Here is a 12,136-nt window from a genome sequence, read left to right on the forward strand (position 1 = left end):
TGCATGAAACAAGTCTGAATAAAGACCCTAGACTCTTCTGGAAAACTGTTTATTCAAATGTTTGCCAAAGCTCCCACAACAGTAGCATTTATGCTACAATTATGCCAGATGCTGGGGCACTAATACAAGCGCAATACCGCTGACACCATAAATCACAATAAGTTTTCTGTCACAGAAGTCCCTTTTATTGACTCTGTGCTTATGCATATAAAAGATTTCTCACAAAAATTGGGCCATCCAGAATATTTTGACAAACCTAGCACTTTGCTTAAAGTAAATAGGAAAATATTAAAACTAAGCTGCCTGCACTACCTCGAAAATATCAGACTAAATAGAGAAATTCATAAAGTGTCGGTCCGGGCACATCAAAATATTCGTACTACTTTCAAGATACAGCCCTATTTAACATATGTACTTTCTGATTTTGACAGATTTTTACTGACACGGTTTAGGATGTCCATTGTACATAGGTTACTTAGTTTTCCTACAAACAATGACTGGTCCAGACAACTGTGTAATTGCCCCTGCGATGGTATGTCTGTACAATCTACCATGCATGTTTTATTTTTCTGCATATTTTATAATTATCAGAGGAAACGGTGGATAGTCTCAGTGCTTAGAACTTTAGGGTTGAAACAGTGCCGTCCAGCCTTTTTAATTATGCAATCTTTGGGGGAAAAGGTTATAACTTTATCGGTCTCATCGTTTTTTTTTTTAAACCGTTTATTACAAAACTCAAAAAATATACAAAGATGGGCCTACAACCTTCCGGCCGGCCGCTAGCGGACAAAAGGATCATATGATACACATTGTAGAGCGCGTGTTGCGGCAGAGGAAGATTCACAGGAGTTAACAGCGTTGATAGCCACACCATCCGGTCCCCACTGTACGGTTTCATTTTAAACTTAAAGAACAACCAGAAAAACAAACCCACAAGGCAATCCACAATCTGAAATAGCAGCATGTGCTCCCCTGGAAGGGGGACCCTACCAGTCCATAGGAGTATCAAGAAGGGGAAGAGATCAGGACTAGGGCTGGGTAAACTCAATGCCCGGTACCGGGGAGATGAGTCGGCTAAGGGGACGGGGCAGGCGACGGATCAGGCAATAACGGCGGAGCACAGATTCCCCCCCGGTAGGCGTTCCAGGGGCCCCATACTTTCACCCATGTCCCAGGCTTACCTCTCGCCACATACACCACCTTTTCCCGAAACATGCACCAATCCATATGTTCCTTCCAGGCCGAGACAGTCGGGGACCTCTGGGATCCCCACAGTTGAGCAATATCGCGCTTGGCCACCATATATCCCAGAGTCACCCACCACGTCTGTGGCGCCGAGTAGTCGGTAGGTTCCCATACATTCAACAGGCATCTCCTCGCTTCAGGCAGCAGCGCCACATGCGTAACCACTCGTAGGACCTCATGCACACCACGCCAGAATCGCTCCACCTCCGGGCATTCCCACAAGATATGCAGAAAGGTCCCCAAAGCACCACACCCACGCTTACACAACCCGTCCACAGCATAGCCCATACGCAGGAGCCTTGGCCCCGTCATGTAGACCCTGTGGAGTATCTTGAGCTGGACGAAGCGAAGGCGGGCCGGTATGGCCACCTCTTTCGGGGAGGCCACCGCAGAGGTCCAGTCCTCGTCGTCCAGCTCCAGTCCATCGGCCACCCAAGCCTCACGAAGGGCAGTCAGCAATCCCGCGCGGTCATTGATCAGCTTTTTGTAGATCAGTGAGATCGTGCTGTCCGGAACGTGTCCATCCAGCACTCTATCCTCCAGGGGGGAATACTCCGGGATGGAGGCAACGTCCGGGAAGACGGAGCATAGTGCATGACGGATCTGCAAATACCGAAAGTACTCCCTATCCTGCAACTGGAATTCCGTCTGCAGCATCTCGAACGTTTTAAATCCTCCCCTTGTCCAGAGATCCCCCACTTTGCTGATGCCTATCATGTCCCACTTCTCGAAGCCCTTCGAGGTCCACAGGGAGCCCAACTGCTCGGACGCGTATAGTGGTGACGCCCGGGTCAAACGGTCCTTCCACCCCATCGCCACATTAGCCGCGTGCCACACTCGCACCATGACACGCGTGGGGCCCGTTAGCCTAGCGTCGGGCGCGCTGGAGTAGAGCGCTCGATTATAGTCCCCACCCGGGAGTAGCATCTTATCCATTTCGAATGCCGGGTTTAAGGCGGGCCCGTATAGGCCGTGATTAATCGCAGCCAGCTGGGAGGCCCAATAGTACCGTTTGATATCCGGGAGGGCAATCCCTCCGTCATACCATGGGAGCGTCAGCTTCGCCAGGGCGATACGCGGCCTCCCGTCCCAGAACAGGCGGCGTTGCAAACTCTCCACCTCACGGAAGTAGCGCGCTGGGACGAGGTCCATAGTGTTCTGCAAAGCGTACAGGAAACGCGGCAGCGACATCATCTTAAACAATGCCGCCCGGCCGAGCGGCAAAAGCGGCAAGCGCCGCCAGCGCGCGACATCCTCCTTCAGGCGCTGGAGGGGGGGAAGCAAGTTCCGATCATACCGGGCCTCCGGGTCCAGAGTAATGAAGACACCCAAGTACCTAAATCCCTGCGGGGCGATCTGAATCGGACAGCCCCGCGGGAGGATAGGAGCCTCCCCAGAGAGAACATACACACACGATTTAGCCCATCTGATGACAAGGCCGGAGTTATGACCAAATGAATGCAAAACATCAACCAGTACTATCAGTGATTTACTTGGGGAAGCTAGGTACAAGAGGATGTCATCAGCGTATAGGGATACGCGGTCCTCATACTCAGGGGTCCAACGGAGACCACGGATAGAAGGATGCCACCGCAGCCACTCCGCCAGGGGATCCAAGGCAAGCGCAAAAAGGAGCGGCGATAAGGGGCAGCCCTGCAGCGTGCCCCGGCCCAACTCGAACGGAGCCGATACTCTACCGTTCACCACCACCTGCGCCAATGGGCCCGAATACAGCAATTTGACCCAACTGATGAACCCTGCGCCAAAGCCAAACTTCGCAAGCATCGCCCAGATGTATGGCCATTCAAGCGTGTCAAACGCCATGCTGGCGTCCAAGGACGCCAAAATGGCCGGCTCTCGTATGAACGGGACACGTGCGAGCACCCCATGCAAGCGCCGCAAGTTAAGGGCTGTGTTGCGATGGGGAATAAAGCCGGACTGGTCCTGGTGAACCAAGTCGCCCACTACGCCGACCAGCCGATTGGCCAGTACCTTGGCGAGAATTTTGGGCTCCGCGTTCAGTAGCGAGATGGGCCGATAGGATGTAACACGGTCCCGAGGTCTCCCCTCCTTGTGGATAACCACAATTGTAGCCAGACGCTGGTCCGGTGGGAGGGAGCCCACCGAGTGGGCCGCCAGAAACATAGCTCGGAGATGTGGTGCCAGCGTATCCGGTCGCAACTTGTACAACTCGATGGGGAGACCATTAGGACCCATGGCCTTGCCGGAAGCGACCGAACGTATGGCGAGGGCGATCTCGTCGGAGGTTGGAGCGGCGTCCAACGACACTCTGTCCTCCTCCGAAAGGGAAGGCAGCGCGATATCCCTGAGCAGGGCACGGGAATCCTCTTCAGAGCGGGAAGACACCGGGGAATACACCCCACGGAAATAATCCGCGAAGCAGGAGACAATTTATTCCGGCTCAGTGACACACACACCATCCGTTTTCTCAATCAGCGGGACTACACGACTCGCTCTCTCTTTTTTGTCCAGCCACGCAATCAATTTACCAGCCTTATCACCCACATCATACAGTCTCCCCTGTTGCTCTCTACTGAGGCCCCTGGCCGCCTCCGTGACGAGGGCCCTATAGGCCGCTTGCTTGAGTTGGAGAACATGCAATGCGGCATCCGTCACCCCACCTTCTAGATTACCCTCCAACTCGGCTATCTCAGCTTCCACCCGGGTCACCTCCTCCCGCTCGCGCCTCCGGGTGTGGGAAATAAGGGACAGGTTGATGAAAAGAGAGGAAGCGCACTCTTGTTTAATCGTATACTTTCGGTAAACAAGGTATGGGTGCAGACGAGTAGATCCTCCTGAGTAGGGATAAGAATACTGTGAGAGCACGTTCTGGTTGGAAGCGTGTCACTCGAATTGCACTCCGGTGGAGAAATTAATCAAGCGAAGTTTGTATGTAATTCATCGATTTATTCAGTTCACATGAATTTAATAATTCCTTTGAAAAGGTATCGTTATCACTGACGATTGTACATCACAAACGAGTATATTGTATTCATAACTCGGTATAGCCCAATGCATTTCGGGCCGGTACGGCCCTTCGTCAGGGGCAGCACTAAAAGGGAGGATACAAGGGAACAGCTTTTACTCAGTATGAACGTATCAACATTGTAAAGAGCAAAGTACAAGAAACGTAAATTAACATTCCAAATTAGCAGGTTTAACTGAAAAAACAACGAACAAGAGTGTGTACAGAATTCGAGAAGTGTAATTGAAGTAAAGCGATGGTACGTTGATGCATGCGTTGTACTATGTCAAAGAACAATGGTTTTAAAAAAAAGAATTGTGAGTAAGATGAATTCGAGTCGGTGGTGGGTCGTGTAAAACGAGTCTAGTGTTTGGCTAGATTACGTGCGGACAAAGAACAGCAATGAACATGAAACCGTATGAGAGAAAAAATAAATAACGTAAGTGGGAAACGTGACAAGTGCAAGTGATCAAATTGTAACGGGTATAGAGATACATTAGGTAAGCGGAAATTACACGAAAATCAAACGAAAGGGGTGATAGAAGAGTTTGAGTTCCAAATGCGAAAGATCGCCAAAAGTGTGTTAGTAGACGCAGAGCAGCGCGAGTATAAAGAAGCATAACGGTGTCATCAAATAGCGTATTCTACTTACGTGATGCTAGATCGTTCAGAGCAGAGCGGTCAAAGGTGCCGGTTTCTCAGCAAGTCAATAGACTGTAAAACGCGCACGGTTTTTAAAGGGTGTCAGGTGATAATTATCACTAATCAGGTGTGGGAGGCTGCATAGCCAATCGTGTGCGTCGATGTTAGTCAATGTGTTATCCAACGTGTATGACGCCGATAGGTTAGTTATGGAAGGTGGAGGCCAATCAAAATAGGAAAATACAAGCCTGTTACAAAGTAACAGCGACTGCGTAGTAACGTGTAAGAAGTTACGTAAATGGTAGAAAGTGTGTATACGATCAAAACGTGATAGTGAAACAGTCAAAGAGGAATGTGAGAAAAGAAAAAGTGAAAAGACACAAGTGTACAAGCAAACGTAGTCTGGAAAAGTAGTGAGCCCAATGGTAAGAAAAAGTCATGTCAATATGTTAATCCAACTGATAACAAAGTAATATGAAATGAATAAATAAAAGTGTGTGCGGGGTAAATACAGGAACCAAATAAGAAAATATGGCACATAATACGATGGTAAATGCAGACATACAGTACACTGAAGGATGCTGACATGCAATACTCATAAATGAAAATAACTGGTGCAACAAGTAGCTGGCAAAATAAACAACTGAGGTAAAACATCAGGGGATACAAGGTTGTGGGGTCCCGGGTCTTATGGGTGTATGCCCATATGATTCATATCAAGGTGTATTCAGAATATCGGAGAACAAATCAGAGTCAAAGAACATTACAGAAAGCAACCTAGGTCAAAACGATCATTAAGTCCTTTAGGATGAATCGAATCAAGTTTATTGATCCAAAAAACTTCACGTTGTAATAGATGTTGGGTATTATTTCGTCCTTTTATGATCGGTACTTGTTCGAGAATCAAGAAACGTAGTTGACAAATGTTATGTTGTAAACGATCAAAATGGGTAGCAATGGGAGACTTTGACTGGTGAGTGCGTATGTTGCTCTTGTGTTCGTTCAGGCGAATACGTATTTTCCTCTCCGTCTTGCCAACGTAAACAAGCCCACAGGGGCATTTGAGTAAGTAGATGACGTTCTGTATGTTGCACGTGGCTGTTACGGATAAGTTTATGGGAAAACCTTTATGAGGGTGTGCAATCTTATTACCCTTGATAATGGAGTTACAGTTTCCGCAGTTCAAGCAGGGGATGGTACCTTTGAATTCACTGGTTTGCTCTTTTTTGGGCGTAGATAAAAGTTGTTTCAAATTTTGAGATCTTCTGTATGCAAATCTTGGTTGTGAATCAAAGATGTGTTGAAAGTCAGGTTCATTGCTCAGTATCGGCCAATACCTTAGCACAATTTTCTTGATTTGATGACTTCTCGTTGAGAATTTAGAGATGAACACGGATCTAATTTCTTGTTGGACCTGCGGTTTAGGTTGAAGCAAGTCCTGTCTGGTAGGGATATCGGCTTTGGTGATAGCATTTTCCAGGATCGTAACAGGATAGTTGCGTTGTTTAAATTTGTCTATACAAGAAGTTTTGCTAGATTCGTAAAGTTCATCTGAGCTGGCAATTCTTTTGAGTCATAACAACTGTGAATAAGGTAGATGTTTTTTTAAGGAAGGCTGATGAAAACTGTCATAATGTAGTAAGTTGTTCCTGTCGGTGGGTTTGGTGTATACTTGTGTGGTAAGTTGGTTTCCAGTGTTGGTAACAAGAGTATCCAAAAAGGTTACTGACTCTTGACTGATGTTATGGGTGAATTCGATTCGATGATCCACTGTATTAAGAATTTCTATCAGTTGAACCAGAAGGGTAGTCGGTCCTTTCCAAATGATAAAGATATCATCTATATACCTTTTGTAAAGAATCAAGTTGTTTGTCCAATCAGTATTACAGAGAATGTGATCCAGTTCAAAACGATACATATAGAGATTGGCGTACGTGGGCGCTGCACAATTGCCCATGGATGTGCCTGAGCATTGCATATAGTACGTTCCAGACCATTCAAAGTAACTGTGGTAAAGTGAACAAGCATTTGCAATGCAATAGGTCTCGCAATGATAGAGTTTGAGCTATTGGCATTGTAAATAGGCATTGTCTTTTACAATGTCAGTAGCATAAACTTGCATAAAAGCAGTGTATGGAGTGTAGCAGTGTGTGATGTGCAACATTGTGTGGTGTGTAGTAGTGTGTGGCGTGCAGCAGTGTGTGGCGTGCAGCAGTGTGTAGCGTGCAGCATGCAGCAATGAGTATTTCAGCAGTGTGCAGCAGTGTGTGACGTGCATCAGGGTGCGGTGTGCAGTAGTGTGTGTTGTGCAGTAGCGTTTTGTGTAGCATTGTGCGATGTGCAGCAGTGTGCGTTGTGCAGCAGTGTGAGGCGTGTAGCAGTGTGAGGCGTGTAGCAGTGTGAGGCGTGTAGCAGTGTGAGGTGTGCAGCAGTGTGTGGCGTGCAGCAGTGTGTGGCGTGCAGCAGTTAAGGGTGCAGCATTGTGAGGCGTGCAGCAGTGTGTAATGCAGCAGAGTGTGCATTATTGTGTGGTGTGCTGTAGTGTGAGGTGTGCAGCAGTGTGTGGCATGCAGTAGTGTGTTTTGTGCAGTGACATGCAGCAGTGTGGCGTGCAGCAGTGTGTGGCGTGTAGCAGTATGTGGCGTGCAGTAGTGTGAGGCGTGCAGCAGTGTGAGGCGTGCATCAGTGTGAGCTGCGCAGCTAATTTTTTGTTTTAATAATGCATATCTTAAGAATATAGGTTTTTAAATTTATTTGGTAAACATGCATTTTCTGTTATAACATTAATAATTATTTGGTTATATTAATACACATTGTAATTTAAGCCCTTTTAAAAAAAATATTATGCAAAGTATGTGTAAAAACAGTAAGCATTTTTAATTATTTTTTTGGCATTTTAATCAGTTTTTGTTGAATAGTAGGTGTTACGAAAACATTTTAATAATAAGGTAAATATTACACATATTTATTTTTTTAATGCACAGTGTAATGTTGATAGCTATGTACGTTTTTGAAAATGAATTTAAAAAAAAAACATAAGCAAAAATAATGTTATGAGCAAGGTAATAGCTGTAAGTTTACCAATGCCGAGATTTTTGCATTGTAAAAGCTTGTTTAATGCTTTTGTGTTATGGTTTATCACTTTTAAGTAAAGACTTTAAACACGTATACACGTGTTTACAATATGTGTTCAAATATGCATATAATTAGTGCGTTGCTGAAAGAGCAACATCGTAAAAGCAATATATAAAATATATCTTTATTTATAGAGTATTTTTAATAACAACTAACATTTATCTTAAAACTGTTCGTCATGCTGAACGTATGCTAGTTGGGAAAAATAAATATCACGTGATACGACCTTGCTAGCGTGCTCGTGCACATTGCTGCTGGGAGCATTTTGCTTTCGTTTATACACAGGCACAATGGAAACGTTAGCTGGATGGGCACACGGAAACTCGTAGCGAGGCTATTTTAAATGCTGCTAACTGTAAGTACCTTAAAAGATTATTACATTAAGAGGAGCGTAGAATCCTAGCATGATGAAATAGTTGTAAGAATGCTAAAGTAAAAGGATTGAATGTTGTAAGAAGAGAAAAGGTATGGCGTAGTAACCGCGTTGGTAGTGTAGTGTTTATGTATTGCAGATAGAGTAAGTGCTAGGTTGCAGGGGAGTATAGACTATATTTAAATATTAGTGTTAGTAGGAGAGCGCAAATGGGTAAATACGAGTAAAAATGTGTTTGGAGCTATGCTAATTATGTAGCAACGCAAGAGGCAAATTAACGTGGCGAAAACAGTCAACTAAGCAAACGCTGATGTGAGTCACTGAATGCTGGGGCCTATGTATGAGTGTTCACAGACACTAATGAGGAAGAAAGTGAAACTGGATACTGACTTGCTGAGGGAAGAGAGACAGGAGATGTGCACGCCGCGTGGCTGAAAGCGCGTACACCAACTCAAATCCGCCGAGACCATGCGCGTGCCCATCTCCTGTCCCACTTCCGAGGCAAGTCAGTAACAATAGATCTCGCTGGCGACAGCGCTTCGCGCTGCGTTCGCCAGGCGAGACCTAAAAATGAATGAGTTCCATGAGGAATATATTCAGATTGTTAGGTTTGTCAGTCTGGAGTAGAAATGATTCGATAGCTTCCAGTCCTTTGTCATGCGGAATTGATGTGTATAATGACTTTACATCAATTGTAGCTAATGTAGTATCAGGGGTGATTAGATTCTGTATTGACTGTATGATGTTTAGGAAATCGGTGGTGTCCTTAATGTATGTTGACATCGATTGGACTAGTGGTTGCAAATGTTTATCCAAGTATCTTCCCACCGGTTCATGAATTGAATTTACTGTCGATACAATGGGTCTAAACGGGGGTTTGGTTGCGTGTTTGTGGATTTTGGGTAACATGTATATATATGGAATAGCCGGATCTTCCTTAATTAGAAATCTCTTGTCTTCATCTTTGACGGTGCCTTTTTCATACGCATTGTTCACAATGATCTTGAGAATGTTTGTGAATTCCTTGGTGGGATCTGATGATATTGGCATGTAAATATCGGAGTTTTGAACATGTTCGTTGACATTGTCATGGTAAAAGGTAGAATCCATGATAACTAGGGCGCCCCCTTTATCGGCTTCTCTGAAGGTAATTTCAGGTTTGTTAGCCATGTATTTGAGAGTATCATGTTCTTTGCGTGTCAAATTAGCAAAAGTGCTTTTGGTATGGTAAGTAATCTTCATGAGATCTTTTTTAACAATTGTTTCAAAAGCATCTAGTGCTTTGTGGCTGGATGGAGCCATGAAAGTACTCTTATTCCTTAGACCAAGTAACGTGTTTTCACGAGGTGTATCCGGTGTTTGGATGATGTTGTGAAAGAAGTGTTTCAATCTTAGTGATCTCATGAATTTAAAAAGGCTGATTTCTGTTTCCAACTGGTTAGAATGGTAGGTGGGTACAAATGAAGTACCTTTTTGCAGAGTTTGTATACGAAATTGTGTGAGAGTGTAACCGGAAATGTTGATTACTAAGTTTTCTGACTGCGTGTACTTTTTGCGATGGTTTTGGACGTGGACTTTCCTCCTGGATCTCCTGGTGGTTTTGGACCTGATCCTAAAAAATGTTGTCTGTTAGTGCTGGTTGATGGTTCATCACTGGCTGCTTGTAATGATTCTGTTGATTCGGAAGACTCCGTGGTCGGTTTAGTGGGTGCACTGGTAGAAGGTCTGGTGTTAGCGGAAGAGTCGTCAGAGGATGTAGCGTCTGACTCAAACGTACGACCTGTTTGTTTGCGTTGTTGTCTTCTTGTGGCGTAAACGTCGGCCCAGGTGTAGACCTCTCCGAGCTTATAATCCACTGTGTCACGCTTAAATTTTCTGGTTTTTCTCTCATTAATTTCATTTGTATATGCGTCTAGTTGTTTATTGATATCTGCTAGTGTCGCATTCCAATCTGTGTCCGATAAATTTGTAGAGATATCCTGTCTTAGGTCGTCAATTTCTTTGGACAAATCTTCCAATAGTTTAGATAATTCTTCTACAATCAGGAGTATTAGGTCGAGTGAACATTTGTTAAGGATGGCTTCCCAACGTAATGTGAATCTTGGATTGTTCTTGCATAAAGTTGATTTAAGTGCTATCCTTAGTCCCCTTGGGATCCGTTGGACCTTGTGGTACCTGATGAGGGTGCTCGCGTGCAAGCGTTGATTTATAGCTCTTTTAGATGTATATAGTAGTTGCTTTATATTAGATTGAACAGAGGTTGTACTAGAGCTGGATCCTGTAGTGTCCTCGAAAAGTGCATATATACGTTGTGTTTCTTCGTGTGTGTACATGAAAGTCTCTGTTCTGCTTTCTTTGTTAAGTTCCATGTCATCCATGGTCTGGCGGTGCGCGATCTCTGAGGCTCAGGATGGGTGAAAAGATTGATGAAAAGAGAGGAAGCGCACTCTTGTTTAATCGTATACTTTCGGTAAACAAGGTATGGGTGCAGACGAGTAGATCCCCCTGAGTAGGGATAAGAATACTGTGAGAGCACGTTCTGGTTGGAAGCGTGTCACTCGAATTGCACTCCGGTGGAGAAATTAATCAAGCGAAGATTGTATGTAATTCATCGATTTATTCAGTTCACATGAATTTAATCATTCCTTTGAAAAGGTATCGTTATCACTGACGATTGTACATCACAAACGAGTATATTGTATTCATAACTCGGTATAGCCCAATGCATTTCGGGCCGGTATGGCCCTTCGTCAGGGGCAGCACTAAAAGGGAGGATACAAGGGAACAGCTTTTACTCAGTATGAACGTATCAACATTGTAAAGAGCAAAGTACAAGAAACGTAAATTAACATTCCAAATTAGCAGGTTTAACTGAAAAAACAACGAACAAGAGTGTGTACAGAATTCGAGAAGTGTAATTGAAGTAAAGCGATGGTACGTTGATGCATGCGTTGTACTATGTCAAAGAACAATGGTTTTAAAAAAAAGAATTGTGAGTAAGATGAATTCGAGTCGGTGGTGGGTCGTGTAAAACGAGTCTAGTGTTTGGCTAGATTACGTGCGGACAAAGAACAGCAATGAACATGAAACCGTATGAGAGAAAAAATAAATAACGTACGTGGGAAACGTGACAAGTGCAAGTGATCAAATTGTAACGGGTATAGAGATACATTAGGTAAGCGGAAATTACACGAAAATCAAACGAAAGGGGTGATAGAAGAGTTTGAGTTCCAAATGCGATATCTTTATCATTTGGAAAGGACCGACTACCCTTCTGGTTCAACTGATAGAAATTCTTAATACAGTGGATCATCAAATCGAATTCACCCATAACATCAGTCAAGAGTCAGTAACCTTTTTGGATACTCTTGTTACCAACACTGGAAACCAACTTACCACACAAGTATACACCAAACCCACCGACAGGAACAACTTACTACATTATGACAGTTTTCATCAGCCTTCCTTAAAAAAACATCTACCTTATTCACAGTTGTTACGACTCAAAAGAATTGCCAGCTCAGATGCAATTTGGGCTAAGGAGGCGCCAGCCCTTAATTGTGCAATTATTTTAGACTGTTTCAAACTTGATCACATGTTGAAGATACCTTGGTTTAGCTACATAAAAAACAGTTGGAGACAATGGGGCTGGTGGACTGTTTTCACAACCCAGTGCACTTTTATAGATTCCAAAAATCTAGTTGAAAAAGGACCTCTTGACCCATCTAATGTTGTCTAGTGAGCGCCTAGAGATG

The 12,136-nt window shown here is 44.4% G+C and overlaps 1 protein-coding gene across 2 annotated transcripts in view; it reads left to right on the top strand.

The window, feature by feature from the left end:
* Window positions 1-12,136, top strand: part of LOC146866455 (estradiol 17-beta-dehydrogenase 11-like) — a 375,182-nt gene that overhangs the window by 230,975 nt on the left and 132,071 nt on the right. The gene's annotated exons all lie outside the window — the stretch shown is intronic.

This window comes from Triturus cristatus, chromosome 2_1 (genome assembly GCF_964204655.1).
Source record: "Triturus cristatus chromosome 2_1, aTriCri1.1, whole genome shotgun sequence".
NCBI lineage: Eukaryota > Metazoa > Chordata > Amphibia > Caudata > Salamandridae > Triturus > Triturus cristatus.